Source organism: Poromitra crassiceps, assembly GCF_964638095.1.
Source record: "Poromitra crassiceps genome assembly, chromosome: 1".
NCBI classification, from domain to species: Eukaryota; Metazoa; Chordata; class Actinopteri; order Beryciformes; family Melamphaidae; genus Poromitra; species Poromitra crassiceps.
In genome coordinates, this window is record NC_139623.1 from 96,276,965 (window position 1) to 96,298,427 (window position 21,463).

Below are 21,463 nucleotides of genomic sequence, written 5' to 3' on the forward strand. Positions count from 1 at the left end.
TGCAGGCATGGTTTCCATGCAGTGTGCAGAAGACTAATACAGCTGTGGGGCCTGCACGCAGTGCGAAGTGTTGCCATGGTGAGCCAGGCTGTCATGGCCAGAGACCATCCTCACGGTCCACATGGTCAATGCAGCTGCTTGCTATGTGTGTCCTAAGTGCTTCTACATGTGTGTGTGTGTGTGTGTGTATGTGTGTCTCATTGTGTGCAATTATTAAAGCTAATAGAAAAAAGCTTTTGCTGCTACTTAAGTGTAGCATATTGTTTTACATACTGATTATATGGTGCAGACTGCAACTGTGGCTGTACAAAAACAAGGCAACAGTAAACGTGTTGCCCCCCACACATGATGCAGCCCCGCTCTGACCCAATCACAAACAAATGTCTCCTTGTTTTGACCAGTATTTGTAGAGCCCTCTTGAGCCAATCGGTGTAAGGTTTTGCCAGAGTCTTATCAGCAGTGTGTGAGATAGTGTGATAGGCAAAAAATTAACATACAGAGACTGATCCAAACTCTTTTGAGGTTGATGTCCATTTTGAAAATAAAAGAATGTATACTGTGGAGAGGTCAACACAGAGTAGTAGGCTACTGTAGTTCTGCAGCTCTGGGAGGGAGGACTTGTCTTCAACCTCAGTGATACATTTAGGGGACTTCAGGGGCACCTCCCGCCATCCTGCAAAACCTCTACTGCCAAATTCTGTGGCTGACTGTGAGCGGTCCCTGTTGGTGTCCTTCATTTTGCCTGTCAGGAGAGGTCCATGACACCCTCCACAGTGGTGATGTACAAACTGTGTGTTTCAAGTGCCTTCCTCCTCCCTTGTTCCTCAGACACAGCAGTTGACAGAGCAAGATGTCCTCAGAGACCAAGTCTACAGAGACTAGGACTGTGGAGACAGAGCCCACGAGAGCGCAGTGACAGTGTCCAAGTACAATGTGTCTATTAGAGTCAGCCATGTGTGACGGGCTAAGGGATGGGGATCTTACGGGCTCTGTGTTTGTTTCTCAGAGGGGTAAGAAGAAGGGCAGGGGGATGGGGCAAATCTGTGTAAATACTGTAGATCTGAAGGTTGTTTAGATGCTAAATGCAGAGTAATTGTCCATTGTATTAGCATTACTTTCACCACTGTATCACAACAACATCATGTATTCATTTCAGAATTTATTTCTTTAAATTTTCACTGAATCACATCTGTTGCATTAAGAAGCAATTACTGTTAGTAATGCTAATCGGTCAAGCTATGTATCCATATTTTTGAAATCTTTTTTGCTGTTGTGTTGTATTTGCTGTTTTCTATTGTTACTTTTAAACTTAGTTTCATGAATCACTTTGTAACTCTAAGATGCTATTTAAACAAAGTTTATTATTAATATAATATTTAACTTGTACTAATGATTGCATTATGACTGTAGGGGATAAAGTAATGAATACTAACAGTGGTAACATTTGACAATATTGTTTTGTGACTATAAAACTTTTAACTCTAATTATTCATTACTCCAACTCCAACTAATCCCTCCATCTGGCCATTTGTGCTCATATTGTACACAAAGCCAGACTGTGCTAGCCTATCTCTAACGCATGTAGCAGCTCAGAGGAAACTCAGGAAGGCCTATGGGCTCGCAACCTTAAAGGGGGACTTACCCCCCCCCCCCAGATATGTGACAAAACGGCATGCTGCTTATTTGAAAAAACCTATGGGAAAAACCAAGAAATGAACGTCTCCTCTTGTCTCACTATACTCTTTGGCTGTGCTCAGGTCAGGATTTTTTTACGGAAATCGACGCCATGACAGTTTGCCCACCGCCTAAAAAATAAGTTATAAGTGAGAGCTACAAAATCTTTATGAATATCAACAACTAGCCAACGCTGGTGGCCTGTATGGAAACAGCGTTGCTCAAAATGGTTGAAAGTTATATCAATTTGGTCATTCAGTGGCGAACTAGAAATTTTATTATTTTTCTGCATGTATGTGTATGTGGCGTCTGTAACTTACGTGTTAAAAGAGACTAGTGACGCGAGAGCACAGCACAGTGAGGACAAACGCCCCGCTCTCACGCTCATGTAATCACAATGGGGGTACGGTGGCGCAGTCGGTAGCGCTGTCGCCTCACAGTCAGAAGGTCCTGAGTTCGATTCTCGCCTGGGACACTGTGGGCGCTGTGGTTGTGTTCCCCCCAATATCTTCAGTGCCTACTGCCCAGGTGGGTTATCTCGTCGTAAGGGCCTTTCTCTCTGTGTGGAGTTTGCATGTTCTCCCCGTGCTCCCCCAGGGGGCTCCTCCGTATATAACCCCCCACTAAAAACATGCAGAAGATCAGATCGTCATCGTCATCCGACCAGTGACGACAACATCCGAAGTTTGTCCCCGGGCGCTGTACGAGAAAGCGACCACTGCTCCTGGCCTGCCCCCCGGATGAAAGGACATGCCTGGATGGGTTAAATGCAGAGGACACTTTTCACCGGCCACCGTCAGCATGAGTGTGTTGTGGCCGCATGCATGTATTGTGGTGTTCGTGTGACAATAAAAGACGGGCTTGTCCGTTACGAGAGTTTAATGCGAGATTTCTCCACGTCATTCCCTCGTCCAACTTGCGATATACCGCGCCATGAAATCCGTTTTTAATTTTCGTTTGGGGGCTTTTCGTGATTCTTGTTAAAAGTTACTGCAGCGCAGGGCAGTGTATGTGACAGTCAGACCTCCATGTGAAGAGCTCTGCCCCCGAATCCTTGAGAGGATTCCAGCATTCTATGTTGTCTCTCAACCTAATTATATGGAATTCTGGACAAAATCATATCTAGGCTATAAAAAATAAAAAAAAATTAAATAAGATTTGCATCTGAGAGACCAAATCTCATCATAGGGCTCCTTAGTATGAAAAAGGTTGGGAATGATTTACAGCAACACAATGCCATTTCCTTTTATGATTATAGTGGCATTTATTGATAGTATTGTGTTACATAGGAGTTGGTAGGAAAATAACAGGCGATTGTAATCAATTAACAGGTGATTAACAGGTCAAGTGACATGGGAATAGGCTTGGAGTTGTGAGGAGCCTAAAGGGTACAGGGGGAGTAGGGGAGTAACTATCTTGAAATCCCATAGTCTTTGGGGACAACGTGACGTCAGGTTGTACCAAATCTCCCATTCATTTGAGGGCAAAAAAAAAAGCAGTGTTCCACCCATAGAGGGCGCTTATGCCAGGTATGCTGCTGAAAAATGATACAAATGGTAGAATGGCAACAGTTTGCTCACAAATGTGGAAATTTTGACCAGCATTCTTCACACATCACCCCCAAAGTCATATATATTGGTTAAAAGCTGAAAAAAAGTGTTTTGGGGGTTAGTTACACTTTAAAGTGCCATATTTACAGAGCTAGACTGTATATAAATACACAACGCACTGTGCGCAAATCTAGAAACAGCAGCTCTACATAAGAAATTTCAGAGGGGCGGGGACCTCACAGAGGTTCTAACTCAACAGAGCTACTGGGCAGAATCTGGTTCACTGATCTGGCAGGATTTCGGCTTCACTCGACCCTGCTGATAGCCACCCTCAGTCCATCTTATATTATGTCAATGGCTTGGAGTTGTGAGGAGCCGGGAAAGGGTACAGGGGGAGTAGGGGAGTTACTATCTTGAAATCCCATAGTCTTTGGTTCATCGTGACGTCAGGATGTACCACATTTTGTGCAGTTTTGAGGGGGGGGAAAAGCAGGGTTGAACCCATAGAGGTCACTTACTGTATGTGGCTGAAAATTATACAAATGCTACAATGGTAACAGTTTGGTCTCAAATGTGGAAATTCTGACCAGAATTCTTCACACACCACCCCCAAAGTCATAAATATTGGTTAAAAGCTGGGGAAAAAAGTGTTTTGGGGGTAGTTACACTTTAAGCAAAGTGCAAAACATCTGTTTCTCAGCAAGCTGTTTACTTTGAACTTTGTAGAGCTCACTATGCCATTGTGTTGAGATGAGGCATATGAGAGAACTTTGACATGACTCTCAGCAGCCAGGCTTGCCAGCCATCATGCCCTGTAGGTTCTGTGGTTTTTATGGGCACATGCCCACTTCCAGTTTCCTCATGAGTTATAGATTTGTGATAAGCTTGAGACTAGCCAATGGCTCCGCGGATAGAAAAGGCCACCAAATGGCACCCAGAGTATTTCTGAACTGCTTGATGGCTTGTTCCTGACAGCAGGGACAGATGCCCTTTTGTCCTATATATTCTTATTAAGATTGGCATTACGTGCAGAAATTATTAGATGAGATGTTGCAGGCTAAATGTAGGCCTAAGTGTAGGTGCACTAAATTCCCACTCTTGAGCTGTTTTCTGTCTTAATTGGTTAGTTAACAAGTGAGTGAGGCCCCTCCCCCTTCTGGGATTTTTTTTTGTTCTCAGTTTTTCCACTCCACATCTCTCTGCCTCATTTCTCAACCTCAGTCTGAAGTATGCATGAGTTGTCCTTTCTTTTACATTTTATGGAGTAAATATTTATGTTATCACTCACTCAGGGGTTGATGTTACACTGTTGTTACTTCTCTCCTTTGCATATTTACTTTAAAGTTTGCCATGTGGCCGTTAGCATGTAGCCGCTAGCCTGTTTAGCTAACCTGTTAATGTTTAGCTGGCATCATTGTTAGCTTGTTTGCCATGCGGTTCTTAGCATGCTTAGCATAGCCTAGCTGGCATAATGGTGTAATTGTAGCCTATGTGCAATAGTGTAATTATACATAATCTTTCTCATTTCTTCCTTCAGGAAAACCATACTCATACCCACTCATACTCATTTCAAACGTTTGTAAAGCATGTCTATGGCTTGCATCCATTCTGAGAGCTACATAAAAGGTTAAATTGTCTCCTGCCTCCTGTCTGCTTCTTGCCGGAGCCCCGTACGGTGGATGGGCATTCTAGCTAGCAACCCACAATCCGAGAATACACTTGATTCTGAATAGTAGGTGTAGTGTCAGTGTGTTTGACATCTGTGATGGCAAGGACAGCTTTCACCCTCCCTGCTTCCTTCAATCCTAAGGCCTAAACAGACTTGAGGAGATGTCTAGTCTCTCTGTTGTGTTCATGTAGGTTTCTAGTCTCTCTGTTGTGTTCATGTAGGTTTCTAGTCTCTCTGTTGTGTTCATGTATATTTCCAGTCTCTCTGTTGTGTTCATCTAGATTTCTAGTCTCTCTGTTGTGTTCATGTAGGTGCAAAGTTGAAGACAAACTATAGAGATCACATGTACGATGATTAGGCACATCCCATTTCCCCCTGCTGCCCCGGTCGCTGCTCCACCCTCTGCTGATTTGGGGAGAGCCGAGACTAGCACCATGCTTCCTCCGACACATGCGCAGTTGCTAGCCACTTCTTTTCACCTGACAGAGGGGAGCTTCACCGGCAGGACGTAGCACATGGGAGGATCACGCTATTGAAGAAAAGGTAGAGCATGCACATCTACAATAAGGCAGGTGCTGGACAAATAAAGCAAATAACTAGAAAAATAAGTAGAGTCCGCACACTGACATTTTCAGGCTCCTGGTCAGTTTATTGATGTTTCGATCAAAGGATCTTCATCAAGTCAAGTCAAGTCAAGTCAAGTTTATTTGTATAGCACATTTCATACACAGAGGCAATTCAAAGTGCTTCACATAAAATGGTTGACAGGAAAATAAAAGAATAAAAGAAGAGAATAAAATGGACATCAGATGATCACGCTATTCCCACCAGTTCCCTTCCACCCCGACCAGCCGCCCTGACCGACCAGAGGAGGCGCTAGTGCAGGACACATACCCTTAATCCGGCTTCACACCCGCAGACACAGCTAATCGTGCCTATATGGACGCCCGACCAAGCCGGAGGTAACACGAGGGCGTGAACCCGTGCCTGTTGGTAGGCAGGGAATCTACCGCTACACTACCCGGACGCCCGAAGTCAAGTTTATTAATGTCCACTTAAATAAATAAAAATGTACTTTATTACTTGTCACTGTGAAGCGTTAATTTATACTTCAAACCCTGCACACTTTGTCCCTGCATGTAAACTGACACTATTTGACGTATTGGGGTTGAAAAGGCTATCTGCATAAGTGTTTTGTACATGCCCAAGAAGTCTGCGTGCCAACTGCTCCAAAAGATCTAATTTCTCCAGCTGTAGTTGCATCCATGTTTGTTTTTAACTGTGATTGTCATCACTTCTTGTCTGCTTCCTGTTCCTCTTCTAAGGTTTGTTTTTGTGTGATAGGATTTTAGGGAAACGCCTGTTGAGAGGACGCCTGCACCTACATTCAGCACTGCTCAAACGTGTGGTCCTGAGTGATAGCAGAGTGCAAGTCCAACAGGAAAAAGAGAAAGCCGGACCCACACATACCTTTATGCTCAACAAAACACAGTGACCCGTTATTATGAGATCCATCCAATGATTGGTTCTGAGTTAACAGAACTCTGAAGTTATGTGTAGTTATGGTGGGCACCGCTGAGAGCTTATTATTTTGAGATGACTCTCCAGACTCACAGAGATGTTTTTGGTGACCACCTTCCCTTTTGTGAACAATGTCCACTTGGCACAGCCTGAATTAGCAGAGATGCATCTAATTACTTCCATCCATCCATCCATCCATCCATCACTTTGATGTGTGAAAGTGATATGAGGTGCTGAGGTGATCCTAAGTGCCTGAGCAACTAGCACCCAAGTCTGAAATTTCCTCATGCGTCAAAATGGCATTACTGCTACCATTGGCGAAAACACGCGTTGCGGTGCAATCGGACTAGGCACAGGTTGAATGCACTTACAGTATTCACTGAGGGGGAAAGGGAGATACTCTGGTTTGGGATCAGGCAGGTTTATAAAAACTCTGGTGTATGAGAGCATTCACGAGACATTATGTTAATGTATGTACCGGTATGCTGCTTTCTAGGGAACCCTCATAATAGGACTACATTGCTTACACACAGTCCATTGTACTGGTAGAGCTGTCTCATATTTTGTGAATTTGCAAGGGTCAAGTTGTCACTCTCTCAAAGGCAGGGCGGAGACATGTTCTGCCTCCGGAGGTTACAGCTAACTGATGCTGCCAGATGGTTTATTTTCACATAGCCATCTGGGAACGAGTCACTGGGGAAACAGTTTCAAAGGGCAGGCACTTTCAAAGAAATACCTGGCAGGTAATTGGATGAACCATCTGTCCATCATGTCTCTCACAGGCTCGCTCTTGCTGGCGTCACACTAAAGCCCGCCCGTAGCGGCCTCATACAGTAGGATGCTGATTGGTGTGAACCACTGGTGGTTTGGATTCAAACTGATAGATTGGAGCATGGCAAGATGGATTTGTCGTGTGACCATGATCTCATGACCTCTTAAGTTAGCTTGCAGCAGGCACATGGCAATATGCATCATATGGTGGTAAACCAACCAGTTTGTTGGACTTGATATAGTATCACCATGTTGTTCTTTGTCCTGTGTTTCTGGTGGCTTCTAAGGCCTAAGATGTGGCATGCATTTTGGAGCCACAAGAAAACTAGTGTAACATTTTCAATTTTCAAGTGTGGTTGTGGTGTGACTTGAGAGATCAGCTCTCATTGCGTAGGATGAGCAGTGGCGCTTCATTTAGCGTGGAAGTGACGACAGTACTGAAATGAGAAGGGGACAGTGCAAATTGCAGAGGATAGACCCGTTCCAAAAAATGCATTACACACTGAGAGGCCCGCTAGGTCTGTATAGCCGGCTTTCCATCCAATTATATGTGATAGATCGAATTAGAAAGGCGGAATGGAAATGGGAAATTCTGATAACATTTCCTCAATATCATAAAGAGTTTTTACGCTTGCTTGAAGTGGAGAAGAAAGAAAACACTTGTCCATCTCAACCTCCCAGAAATGTCATACACCCTGTCGCTGTCACAAAGGCATCCATCAGGAGATTAGTTGTATTTTCTTATGTGTTTTTCTCTGATGTTCAGGGAGCCTATTTATTCACTTCAGTTGTTGGAAATTTCATTTTTACGACATTTTGACTGAAACAGCCACAACCACAGGTGAATTTTGAGGCCAATAAGGAAGTGGCTGAAAGCAGCAATTCCTCTAATGTCCGCTAGGGTCGGCTCCAAAAAGACTCCACACCCGGCCCAACTCCATGCAAGTCAATGGGATCATAATCTCTCGAGACAGACTTTCGACTTGCATCGAAAATCTGTCAGCAAGCTCCGTGAAAAGGGGTGCAACAGCGCTCGCAGGGTGCAGGCACACAGGGTGCGCTTTACCCGATCAAAATGGAGTGGACGTGACTGAGTGTGAAGTCAAAACGTAACATTTTCAGCATGTAGCGAGTTGTAGCGTGTAGCAAGAGTTGTTATTGTTGTTTCATAGCAACGGAAGGATTTGAGAGCGACACGCAGGGAATGGAAAGGAAATCCATAAATGGTCAGAGCCAGTCGGTTGGAGCCAATGGCAGAGCTTGCAGGGAACGGAAAAGGATTTTCTTCCGCTGCCGACGGAGCCTCTTGAGTTCCTGTTGCACCACATTGAAACGGGGCTGCCCCCAGAGGTTAGAGAATTTTGTTTTGTTTTTTTGTTTAACCAATGGGTTCCCAGATTGAAGGGATCACAACCCAATACGTTAATAAGAGGTTATGGTCTCAATAGCAAATTTTACTTCATCTAATATGTGTCCATATGGCGATTTTCAAAATAATTGCATCAGGACATAGTGGTTATAAAACAATGTCGTTTTCCGAGTGATTGACAGGTCGCCTGTCCAGTGATCAACGGGTCGGCGTTTATGGACAAATAGCAGGTGGCATTGCAAGCTGCTGCGGAAACCGCCAGCTTCGCTCTGGCTGCTCTGTCTAAAAAAAACAAGCAAGATGGCGTCACACTCACATCCATCTCTTTTATAGTCTAAGGGTTATTCTTTGTTGATCATTGCCTTTGCTGTTGTTGTGTTTTAAATTCACCAAAACTAATGTGCACTAATCTTGCAACACTAATGGTGAATGCAAATTTTCATTTGAAGCAATAGCTTGACATTGTGAATTTTGGCTTGTTATCTTCCCTCACCAGACACTCTTGTTACATGTTGGGAACCATTCCTACATTTGTCTTTCTGTTAACATTTAAATAAAAATGTGAATTACTGGCTTGTGAATTTTGCATTATGGATACATTCATCTGCAACTCCCTCATTCAGTCTTAAACGTAGCATAATTGCCTCTAAATGCTTCAATGAATAGAGTACCGCAGGGATGACGTATTTTTGTAGGCTTAACCAGAAATCGCCACCATTTTGGTTCGTCAGGGAAAAAGTCTATTTGGTCTGTGGTAAACAAAGGTTTATGGGAACGCGAATTTGGGTTCAGCAGGATAATCTTCACGAACGTTAATCACTTTTATGGCTTTTAAAAGTGCAGTCTAAAATTTTTTTTAATGCAGTTTAAAAAAATGCATTTACGTTCCAAAAGTCATAAAAGTTATTCACGTTTGTGAAGATTATCCTGCTGAACCCAAATTCACGTTCCCATAAACTTTTGTCAACCACAGACCTTATTTTATGCATTTAAGTGAAATCCCCATTCAGTTTTCCCCTGACGAACCCGGAAGTATAGTATATATATTTCCAGTATTAGGTGTGAATGATATTTCCAATTTTCTGTTATCAGTGGTGGTTTATGTTTGGCAGGCTTATTGTTACATAAAAAATCTTTGGTCATTTAATGCCAGATTTAGGCATTTTGTTCATCATGAAGAAGTGTTAAATGAGTTGATTTCAAAGTAGCAGCTCCAGCAAAAATCAGGCCTTTCAGCCATGTTATTATTGCCGATAACACATTTTTGGGGTTCCACAATAAAAATGCAGAACCTGTCCATCCCTATCTTGGCCTTTTTTCGTATGCTGTTTCATTATCCCTCATAGGTCTATATCCCATCAGGAATACCCGTCTGTTGTATGAGTCAAAGAGGACAGACTGCAGCAAAAGTGTTGTAGGGACACACACTCATACACCTCCTCCCCACACTCCTGGGGGAGGATCCATTCCCTGGCAAACACACACCACCGCCCGGGGGGCAGAGTGACCGCTCAGGCAGCGCCTGCCACAACACATACACACACACACACGCGCGCACACACACACACACACACACACACACACACACACACACACATGCGCGCGCGTGCGCTATTCCGTTACGAAATTCTACCCAATTGATTTGAGAACACTGAATGCCAAATGGACTGACCACCTATTAATGATTAGCAATAATCTGAGCTGTGTGAATGATATGCCACTTGCCAAACAAAGGGCACATTTATCTCAACTGCTGTAAACGTTCACACCTGAATTATTTGATTTTAATGTAGGCTAACTAACACCCCTCCTCTCCATGCATTTCAGAATAAGAACTGATATTCCTGTTTATACGTATTTCTCTAATAGTCCGAGATCCGTTTGGTGGACATGCATAGCTGGCAGCCTCATTAACTGCTTTCAATTCAAAACCAAAACCAAAACGGATCCACACTAAGATGCAACACTCGAAAATCACTAGTGCAAAGCATTCTCTCTACTCCCCTTCCTCACATTCTCTGTCGCTCATTGCCTCTGCTATCCACGCTTTCTCCCACTCCTCTGTCTGCTCTGCTACTGTACCTTTCGTCCTCCCTGTCTCACTCTCCGTTTTATATTATACCAGTATGTCCTCCTTTCCCTCTCAGTCTCCCTACCTCCTCACTCCCTTCTTCCCTCCACTCTCTCACTCTTTATATTATACTTGTACCACCTCCTTTCCCTCTCTTCCCTCCCTCCCTCCTCACTCCCTTCTTCCCTCCACTCTCACTCTTTATCCACCTCCTTTCCCTCCCTCCCTCCTCACTCCCTTCTTCCCTCCACTCTCACTCTTTATCCACCTCCTTTCCCTCCCTCCATCCTCACTCCCTTCTTCCCTCCACTCTCACTCTATATCCACCTCCTTTCCCTTTCTCCCTCCCTCCTCACTCCCTTCTTCCCTCCACTCTCACTCTTCTACCTCCTTTCCCTCTCTCCCTCCCTCCTCACTCCCTTCTTCCCTCCACTCTCACTCTTTATCCACCTCCTTTCCCTCTCTCCCTCCCTTCTTCCCTCCACTCTCACTCTTCCACCTCCTTTCCCTCTCTCCCTCCCTCCTCACTCCCTTCTTCCCTCCACTCTCACTCTTCCACCTCCTTTCCCTCTCTCCCTCCCTCCTTCCCTCCACTCTCACTCTTTATCCACCTCCTTTCCCTCTCTCCCTCCCTCCTCACTCCCTTCTTCCCTCCACTCTCACTCTTCCACCTCCTTTCCCTCTCTCCCTCCCTCCTCACTCCCTTCTTCCCTCCACTCTCTCACTCTTTATATTATACCTGAACCTCCTCCTTTCCCTCCCTCCACCCTCACTCCCTTCTTCCCTCCACTCTCACTCTTTATCCACCTCCTTTCCCTCTCTCCCTCCATCCTCACTCCCTTCTTCCCTCCACTCTCTCACTCTTTATATTATACCTGTACCTCCTCCTTTCCCTCCCTCCCTCCTCACTCCCTTCTTCCCTCCACTCTCACTCTTCCACCTCCTTTCCCTCTCTCCCTCCCTCCTCACTCCCTTCTTCCCTCCACTCTCACTCTTCCACCTCCTTTCCCTCTCTCCCTCCCTCCTTCCCTCCACTCTCACTCTTTATCCACCTCCTTTCCCTCTCTCCCTCCCTCCTCACTCCCTTCTTCCCTCCACTCTCACTCTTCCACCTCCTTTCCCTCTCTCCCTCCCTCCTCACTCCCTTCTTCCCTCCACTCTCTCACTCTTTATATTATACCTGAACCTCCTCCTTTCCCTCCCTCCACCCTCACTCCCTTCTTCCCTCCACTCTCACTCTTTATCCACCTCCTTTCCCTCTCTCCCTCCATCCTCACTCCCTTCTTCCCTCCACTCTCTCACTCTTTATATTATACCTGTACCTCCTCCTTTCCCTCCCTCCATCCTCACTCCCTTCTTCCCTCCACTCTCTCACTCTTTATATTATACCTGTACCTCCTCCTTTCCCTCACTCCCTCCCTCCACCCTCACTCCCTTCTTCCCTCCACTCTCTCACTCTATCCACCTCCTTTCCCTCTCTCCCTCCATCTTCACTCCCTTCTTCCCTCCACTCTCTCACTCTTTATATTATACCTGTACCTCCTCCTTTCCCTCCCTCCCTCCCTCCCTCCACCCTCACTCCCTTCTTCCCTCCACTCTCTCACTCTATCCACCTCCTTTCCCTCTCTCCCTCCATCTTCACTCCCTTCTTCCCTCCACTCTCTCACTCTTTATATTATACCTGTACCTCCTCCTTTCCCTCCCTCCCTCCATCCTCTCCCTTCTTCCCTCCACTCTCACTCTTTATATTATACCTGAACCTCCTCCTTTCCCTCCCTCCATCCTCACTCCCTTTTTCCCTCCACTCAGGCGTGGATTGCATAATCGGGCACTTCGGGCAGACGCCCGGTGGCCTGGCCTGGCATGGCATGGCCTGCAAAAAAAAAAAAGAATTGCAGGCCAGGCCAGTCACCGAACAGCAGGCCAGTATGTATAAGTGTTCCTAGTTGCGCAGATTGCAGCCAGGCAGGGAGGAATGAGATAACTTTTCAGTCGAAGTTGCTGAGACCCCAGCGCGGGTGGGTGGGGCTTGCTGTTCAATGGTGCCAAAATGGAGAAGAAAAGAGGTGCAGAGAGGTGGAAAGCAAGGAGCCTATGTTGTGTCTTGGCCTAAACTATAATATCAGTGGTAGACAATTGTCTATTGCCTCTAGAATATTCGAGATAAATTAAATTAACACTAATTTTTATTTATTTATATTAGGCTATATTAAAAAAAATCCCATTGGTCAAATGTAAACAGTAGTGGCTAAACTGAAAGTATGGGTTGGATTGCTTTTGGGGTTTTCTTCACAAAAGTGGAGAAGGAGGCAGAAGCAGCACTAGCACTGCAGCAGGTGCTCCTGCAGAGCTGGAGGTGGTGTTGAACTTATCAGAATCAGGAACCTTCAGGTAGGCTATAATTTCAGAGCATAAAGTGAAACATGTAGGCTTATTGCTTTTACATTAATGTGTTTTATGGGATTATCAGTAGGACTGCACAATACAGTTTAAAGTGGAGATGAAGCAGTTTGATTTTTTTGTAAATTTGCATTTAACCTCAGACAAGACAGGACACTGCACTCTTCCTAAATGCTAAGTTTGCTGTGAAGCTTTTGTACAGAGGCATGTATTTGTTTTTATGTCTTCAATACTTGCAGTTATCTAGGCAATGTTGAATTCTATTAGTGAACAAATAGGTAACATAACATGTAACATCACGTTACATGTTACTGCATACTGCATTATATTCACCAAATCTTGCTTCAAATGTCCCAAATTGTTCGTGAGAGCGTGTGTTGACCTGGCCTGCTGGGTATCTAATGCCCGGCCTGGTCCCAGTCCGCCCCTGCCTCCACTATCTCACTCTTTATATTATACCTGTACCTCCTCCTTTCCCTCCCTCCCTTCATCCCTCCACTCTCTCACTCTTTATATTATACCTGTACCTCCTCCTTTCCCTCCCTCCCTTCATCCTCCCTCCCTTCTTCCCTCCACTCTCTCTCTTTATATTATACCTGTACCTCCTCCTTTCCCTCCCTCCCTTCATCCTCCCTCCCTTCTTCCCTCCACTCTCTCACTCTTTATATTATACCTGAACCTCCTCCTTTCCCTCCCTCCCTTCTTCCCTCCACTCTCTCACTCTTTATATTATACCTGAACCTCCTCCTTTCCCTCCCTCCCTTCTTCCCTCCACTCTCTCACTCTTTATATTATACCTGAAGCTCCTCCTTTAACCGGAAATCTCCCGGAAATGCTTAATATTAAACTAACCCTTAATTAACAGTTAAATAATGTATCTAGTAATCATTTACTAATGGTGTTCATGTTAACTAAGTATTAATTGATTAATACTTAGTAATACATTATTTAATAGTTTAGGGTTAGTTATACCGGTAGTTAGGGTTCGTTAATGGTTAAGGTTAGGATATGGTTGTTTTTGTGATATTGTATTTAAATACACCTTATTATTTAAATACACCCTATTTAAATACACCCTGTGTACGAGATTTCATACACTGCGAGTGTACTGTGGCTCTAGCTTAACACATCTCTTCCATATCTGGGAGACCAACCACAGATGTAATATCCACTCTTCTTGTAGGGAAACGCCTGTTGAGAGGACGCCTGCACCTACATCCAGCACTGCTCAAACGTGTGGTCCTGAGTGATAGCAGAGTGCAAGTTCAACAGGAGAAAGTGAAAGCCAGACCCACACATACCTTTATGCTCACCAAAACACGGTGACCCCTGATTATGATGAGACCCATCCAATGATTGGTTCTGAGTTAACAGAACTGTGGTTAGTTCATGGTAGGGTTAGTTAAGACTCGGGGACATCCATCCATCTTCAACCGCTTATCCGGGATCGGGTCGCAGAGGTAGCAGTTCCAGCAGCGGACCCCAAACTTCTGTTTACCTGCATGGCCACATTAGCCAGCTCTGACTGGGGGATCCCGAGGCGTTCCCAGGCCAGCGTGGAGATAATGGGCTCTATTCTCCCCCTGGCCTTAAATTTGCGTTCATGGCTGGGCGTGGTGCTAATAGTGGGCGTGGTCATTCCTAATTTTTCCTTGACGCTAAAGCCAGATTGCGCGGCTCTAACCATTTAACCATGCCTTTATAAGCATAGAATTATTCACAACTGTGGCCATTGGTGATCTGCAGTAAACCAATCACATTCTTCCCTTCCAAGCTCCGATCCACGGAGCGACTCGATCCAGTCCGGTTGCGGCTGCATGCTGTCATCTATCCATGCCAATTTGGACATCTCAGCACATCACAGATCATAGCCTAAACACCTCTCCCACACACACGCTGAAGAAGGGCTGCTGCCCAAACGTCTGTGTGGCAATAAAAGTATTCAACTTCAAGTGCTGTCCTCCTTTCTCAACAGTCCTAAAAAATCTAATCCGACCCAACCCAAACCACTTGAGACGCAGAGAGATCAACTCGCCCGCCGTTGTCACATACACTCAGCTCAAGACCAAAACAAACAAACAAACAGTTATTAGACCTGGGACATTATAAAAAGTGTGCAATTAATGCTGCCGCGGCTCAAATAATGGGAACTGTATGTATGTGTGTTACTGCCATAAATGTTTTTCAGCTTTCATGCTGTTATGGACGTATGCTTATCCCTTTTCGGGCTCGCTCTCTCCTGCATCTCTCCTGCATCTCCGCTGCGGGGCTACTGCATGCGTAATTACGCATGCAGTAGCCCTGCATTTCCCACCACTGTAGGCTACTCGTGACAAAACCAGACATCGAATTTTCAAAAGTTAACTTTTGCAGTAACTAGGCCTAGGTTACTGGCCCCGGCGCACTGAATAAGGCCTGGTTTTGAAAAGCGTTAACCGCTAAATTAATGCCCGTTGGGAAGATCGCTTTAGGCTGGTATTTAAGGCCGAAACACCCATTCTGGCCTATTCTGGCACTATGCCATGCCTCTTCAGTGTAAAGCGCATTTCAGGGCATAAAAACATGACGGTATCTTCCCGAGTCAGCGGTAGGCAGGCTTAAAGCGTGTTTTTTGCGTTTAAGGACAGTTTAGCGCCCAAGGCCAGGGGGAGAATAGAGCCCATAATCTCTCCACCTAGCCCTCGGTCTGCCCCATGGTGTCCTCCCAACTGAACGTGCCTGGAACACCTCCCTAGGGAGGCGACCAGGTGGCATTCTTACCAGATGCCTGAACCACCTCAACTGGCTCCTTTCTCACACGAAGGAGCAACGGCTCTACTCTGAGTCCCTCATAATTTCTCACCAAAATAAAATCTGTTATACATTTGGTTAGATGCAAGGGAGGTGCCAGCCACCCTCCTGAGAAAACCAGGTTGCAACAAACACAGTCTCTTAGAAAATTGTATAATACCAACGATATGGGCCAACGTTGCTATTTTACGATTTTGGCTCGAAAAATGTAAAATAGTAACGTTCTGAGTGGTTAGGGTGAGGATTAGAGTAGGGGGAGGGGTTAGAAACAGAAAATCTCCGTAAAACACGCCCAAACCACGCCCACCGCTGTAGACGCATACGTTCCCATTTTACAATTTCTTAGCCGACATCGTAAAATACCAACGTATGTCCACAAACGTTGCTATTTTACAATTTTTTTGGAGATCGGGTTGGAGAAAACCCATTTCGGCCGCTTATATCCGCGATCTTGTTCTTTCGGTCATGACCCATCCTTCATGACCATAGGTGAGGGTAGGAATGAAGATCGACCGGTAGATTGAGAGCTTTGCCTTCTGGCTCAGCTCTTTTTGTGTCACAACGGTCTCTGGGACAGATGGCCGATATTTTGGGGTTTCCGCAAAAGAGTGGATGTCCGTGCCAAGACTTCCGCTTCCATACGCCACGGTTATTGTTTACAGTCCAATTGAGGCGAGAATGGAGTTGGAGCTGATTGATTGTAGATGTTTTAGGTCCAGACGATATTTAGGATAATAATAATATATAGCTGCATATGAGACGTCGTCGGGCTGTAAACAATGACGGAAGGGGTGGGACATCCGCTCTACACTATAAACCCCTGAAATATCGGTCCTCTGTACCAGAGTTGTCAGACTGATATACTCTGGGTGCCAAGATTGACCCTTAACACATTGACTGCCAGCCGTTTTTTTCTTGCTGTAGATAGCTTCTGCCAGGGGGGTTTTTGAGGATTCTAGGCTCATTTTACAAGAGCCGAGGTTTCTCTTCTGTTACGACTTCGTGAACACCAATCATCTAAAAATAACTAATAGAATGTGTGCTTTCTCTGTCTAAAAGAGTTAGTTTGTAGAGTTAGTAGTTATGTAAGCATTAGCAGTTGAATACAGCATGGTTTCAGCATCAGAAAAAATATTTAGAGATAAACGGCTTTTTGTGAAATTCGATAGAACAGTCACTTTAACCATTCATTTTTGGCATCAGTAAGACCTAAACAATAGTTTTGAACAGTAATTTCCTCCATAACAGCAGTAAACTTCCCTCTGCTCAACTCCTCCCTCCTGTGGGCGTTCTTTTTGGCTGCAGCGCCATGTCACAAGCACTTTCCTACCTTTGCAAATGCACTTTCTCATACTCTCGACCTCTCAAATAAATTTCTGAATAGAAATTAAATTACTCTAAATTATAGCGAAAAAGAAACAAAAAAGAATGGGTTGAAAATCCCATTCTAAAAGCCTTTTAGAATGGGATTTGTTTCCAATTTGGTGTCGGACTAGGGGGCAGTCCCCGCTTGTCACCAGTTTGCTTTGCTGCTGCTGTGCGGGTGTGAGCCTGTCTGTGCGGCCGCTCTTTGAGGAAGTCTGGTTAGACTCGCTCGCTTCTTGGAGTTTTGGTTGAGGGCTTTGATGAAGCTTTTGCGATTCTGGTCATATTTATGCTGCGTGTTTCAAAGTGTGTCCCACCCGCAATCCACTATGCAAATCTGCAATCCCGCACCGCCAGCAATCAGCGCGAAATGAAAGCGCCTTCGCCAATCCACCTTCATGAGAATGGCTTCAGTCACACTGCTTTTTGCTTGCCTTCCTCTAGTCAGGAAAGCACTGTCACCACTTAGTGGGTCGGTGGAATGGGTTGTACACGTTGTACACGTCCAATACCTATATAAGAGATGTAAAAGGGTTCGATGCACATCCCACCGTCAAAAAAAAAAAATCGATTTTTTTTTTGACGAGTCAACTCGTCGCTGGCAGTGAACAGCTGGATTGTGTTTGACGACTACACTCGTCGCTGGCAATCAAGGTGTTAATAAGCCTTAAGTAAGGGTTAGTTAATGCTTATTAAGCATTAACTAACCGTTAATTAATGTACCCTTATTGTAAAGTGGTACCCGTCTAAAGTGGTGAGAGGATGTGACTGCTTTCCTCAGAGGTGGTAAGTGTGAAGAAAGGAGAGAGAGAGAGAGAGAGAGAGAGAGAGAGAGGGGAATGAACGAGGGGGAGAGTTTACGCATTTAGCCTGAGTTTGTTAATAATTAATGTGTCACGGGTTTTGCAAAATTGCCTAGTGCTCTCTCTCTCTCTTCTAAATCCTCCCTTCTTCCTCTCTCCCTCTGGCTTTCCTTCCCCTTGTTCGAACTCTCCATCTTCTCCCTGCCTCCCTCATGGGGTATCTCACCCTCTCCATCTCACTCATTTTCCCCTTAAACGGAAAACTCTGGTGTCGTGGTGTGCTTTAAGGGAGGCAAAAACACTGGAAGCTAATATACTCTTGGGAAAACAGGCAACAAGCGTCCAGCCAAGATGTCCACCATGACTCCATCTTCCGGACCAACAGTGTGGGCAGCCGCTGGTGACAGTGTGCTGCCATAACAACAGGCTGATGTCAACCACACACTGAAATTTGGTATTACTTTCAGTGAAAACTGAGGTGCTTTCAATGTCTCACATATCTGCATTGTAGACTGTCTGCTACCTGTCCTAAAGGCTTTCAGAGGTGATGCACACATATGAAATGAATCACTTATTTGTGTAGATAACAAATGCCTACGAAAAGAACCGAAGGAAAGACATTATGGTCATTAGTGATGGTAAATCTGTAGTCTCACTCAATCTCTCTCTCTCTCTCTCCCTCTCTCTCTCTCTCTCTCTCTCCCTCCCTCTCTCTCTCTCTCTCCTCTCTGCAGTGCCCGTCACTATGCCAGCCGTCTAATGCTTCAGGGTGCTGGAGTGCGCAGGCGGCAGGTGACATGGATTTCAATAAAAGGGATTATACTGTAGATGTGGGGACTGCAGAGACGAAAAACAACACATTCATATATTTCAACACTCATTTGGGGCAAGAACATGCCTGGGAATATACACTGTGCACATACATATCGAATTCTATCATTTATACTCTGAAAGTGACTATAAGTGACTCCGTTCTAAGTGATAGGCCTACTTGAATACATCAGTAACAGAATGATTATGCAGAATCTGTAAATGTCTCCCCACCCACTCAAATACAACCACATGGGCAACAGCATATTAACTTTATGATCAACCCTCACCTAAATAAGGCAAATAAGTGTGTGTGTGTGTGTGTGTGTGTGTGTGTGTGTGTGTGTGTGTGTGTGTGTGTGTGTGTGGGGGGGGGGGGTCGGCAATGTGAAATGTGAAATCTTCAGAGAAACAAGCCATGATAAGATTGTGAATTTCTCAATGGAACCACGACCCACGCATTTCTGTAGTTAATCAGAGTACTAAAGCAGGGAAGGTAACTTTGTATGAAGAGTTTTTAATAATTGATTACATTAAGCCATGATTCAGTCCATGCTGCACTTACCTGTTTTACTTACAGATGCCTAGTGACTAGCAACTTACAGCAAATAAAGTGCCTCCCAAGCTTGTGGCCATATTTGAAACAGTTGACACTGACAGTCTGTCCTTTGTCCACTCCTGTCTTCTGGGTGTCAGTAGGTGGACAGAGGAGCACAGCGTGACCTGCTCAGGACAGCTGCTGACTGAATGAGGCCAGTAAACAAGCATCTGTCATCCTCACAGAAAAACATACCTACCCAGACCAGACCATTTCTCTTCCCTTCTCCCTCATTGTCAGTGTAAGCTGGTATAGCATGGTATAGGTCAAACTAGCAATGCAACAATAGCTAATGATACTTCATATACGATAACGGCCATAGAGACAGAACATGACCTTATTGACTGAAAATGAGACAAGGCAAACAACGGCCAATCTGTTTTTGCCCAGGACTCATTATGGGATTTTGAAATCTTTTTTTGAAATCATTACTTACTTATCCAAGTAAGGGTTTTGCTAAATTACAGCCCTGACCTGCTACATAGTTATACAGTTACTTACAGTAACATTCACACCTGGTATCTGCCCTGCTACATACAGTAGTTTTAGAGTTAATTACAGTAACATTCACACCTGGTGTCTGCCATGTAGAGACACATCTACAGTACTGCCGTTCACTGAGCTGGCCCAATTTTTCAGTATTTGCCACATGCGGGGACTATCGCCGACTCAACGGCGACGTCATGACCGCTGATCGTTACGCTGTCCCACACATACAGGATTTCACCGCCCACCTGGCAGGGACTGCCATCTTTTCCAAAGTGGATTTGGTGCGGTGTGCCCGCAGGATGTGCCTAAAGGCCCAATTATACTCAACGCTAAAGACGGAGACGGAGACGGACAGAGCCTTCTGTCCGTACTCTGCGTTCATTTCGTCCGTTTTCTGTCCGTCATCTGAAAGCTTACGGATACGCATGAAACGGAGGAAAACTACACACACACTCATACATTTGACTCTCTACTGCCCACTGGTGGATGTATTGCTTAACATGATACCAACGTGAAAGACGCATGGAAGTATGTGGGCAGTGACGATTACACCGTTTGAAACGGACGCCCTTATTTACGGATGAAAATGGAGTATAATTGGGCCTTAAAGCAGCTACGAGCAACTTTTTCGATTGTTATTAACACGTTAACTGCCAGCGACGTATGCATACGTCAAGCAGAATCCAACCGTTAACTGCCAGCGACGTATGGATACGTCAAAAAAATCGTTTTTTTTTTTTTGACGGTGGATCCTTGATCTGGCCCTTTTGCATCTTCTATTATACTGTTAGAGCCGCCGGGCGTGTGCAATCCATTCCGCCGACCCACTGAGTGGCGACGGTGCTCAGACTATTGAGTGTTGTTTGGCCAGAAACGCACGCATTCCAGCTGAGCTCAACCGAGGACCCAGAAGCGAACGAGCCTCATTCTCATACTGTAGGCGAAAACCTTTCACACGGGCGCACGGCGGTGGGGGCTTCCACAGGTGGACTGGGTGGAAAGCACACTTTGAAGCGCGCAGCATAAGCCTAGAGTCACACAAGGCTTCGTCAAAGCTCTCAACCGAAAATCCAAGAACGGATTAAGCCACATCCACGCTCGCCGACGAGGGACCGCCAGAGAGAGGCTGCTGCTCACTGCTCAGACAGGCAGGAGAGACTGGCTTGTGACTGACAAACACGGAGACACGCCCACGGAGGGAGGAGTTGTAAGGAGAGGGGGTGCGGGTGCTGCTATGGAGGAAATTACTGTTCAGAACTATATTGTTTATGTCTGATGTCTCACTGATGCCAAAAATAAATGGTTAAAGTGACTGTTTGATATTGAATTTCACAAAACTGCGATTATCTCAGCTTTTTGTCTCAGACGCTGAAACCATGCTGTACTCAACGGCTAATATCTACATAACTACTAACTCTACAAACTAACTCTTTTAGACAGAGAAAGCACACATTCTATTAGTACTTTTGTGAACTTTGTGTTGACAAACTCCAAGCAGAAAATTATCCTTGGCTCTTGTAAAATGAGCCAGAATCCTCAAAAAAACCCTCTGGCAAAAGCTACCTACAGTAAAAAAAAAAACG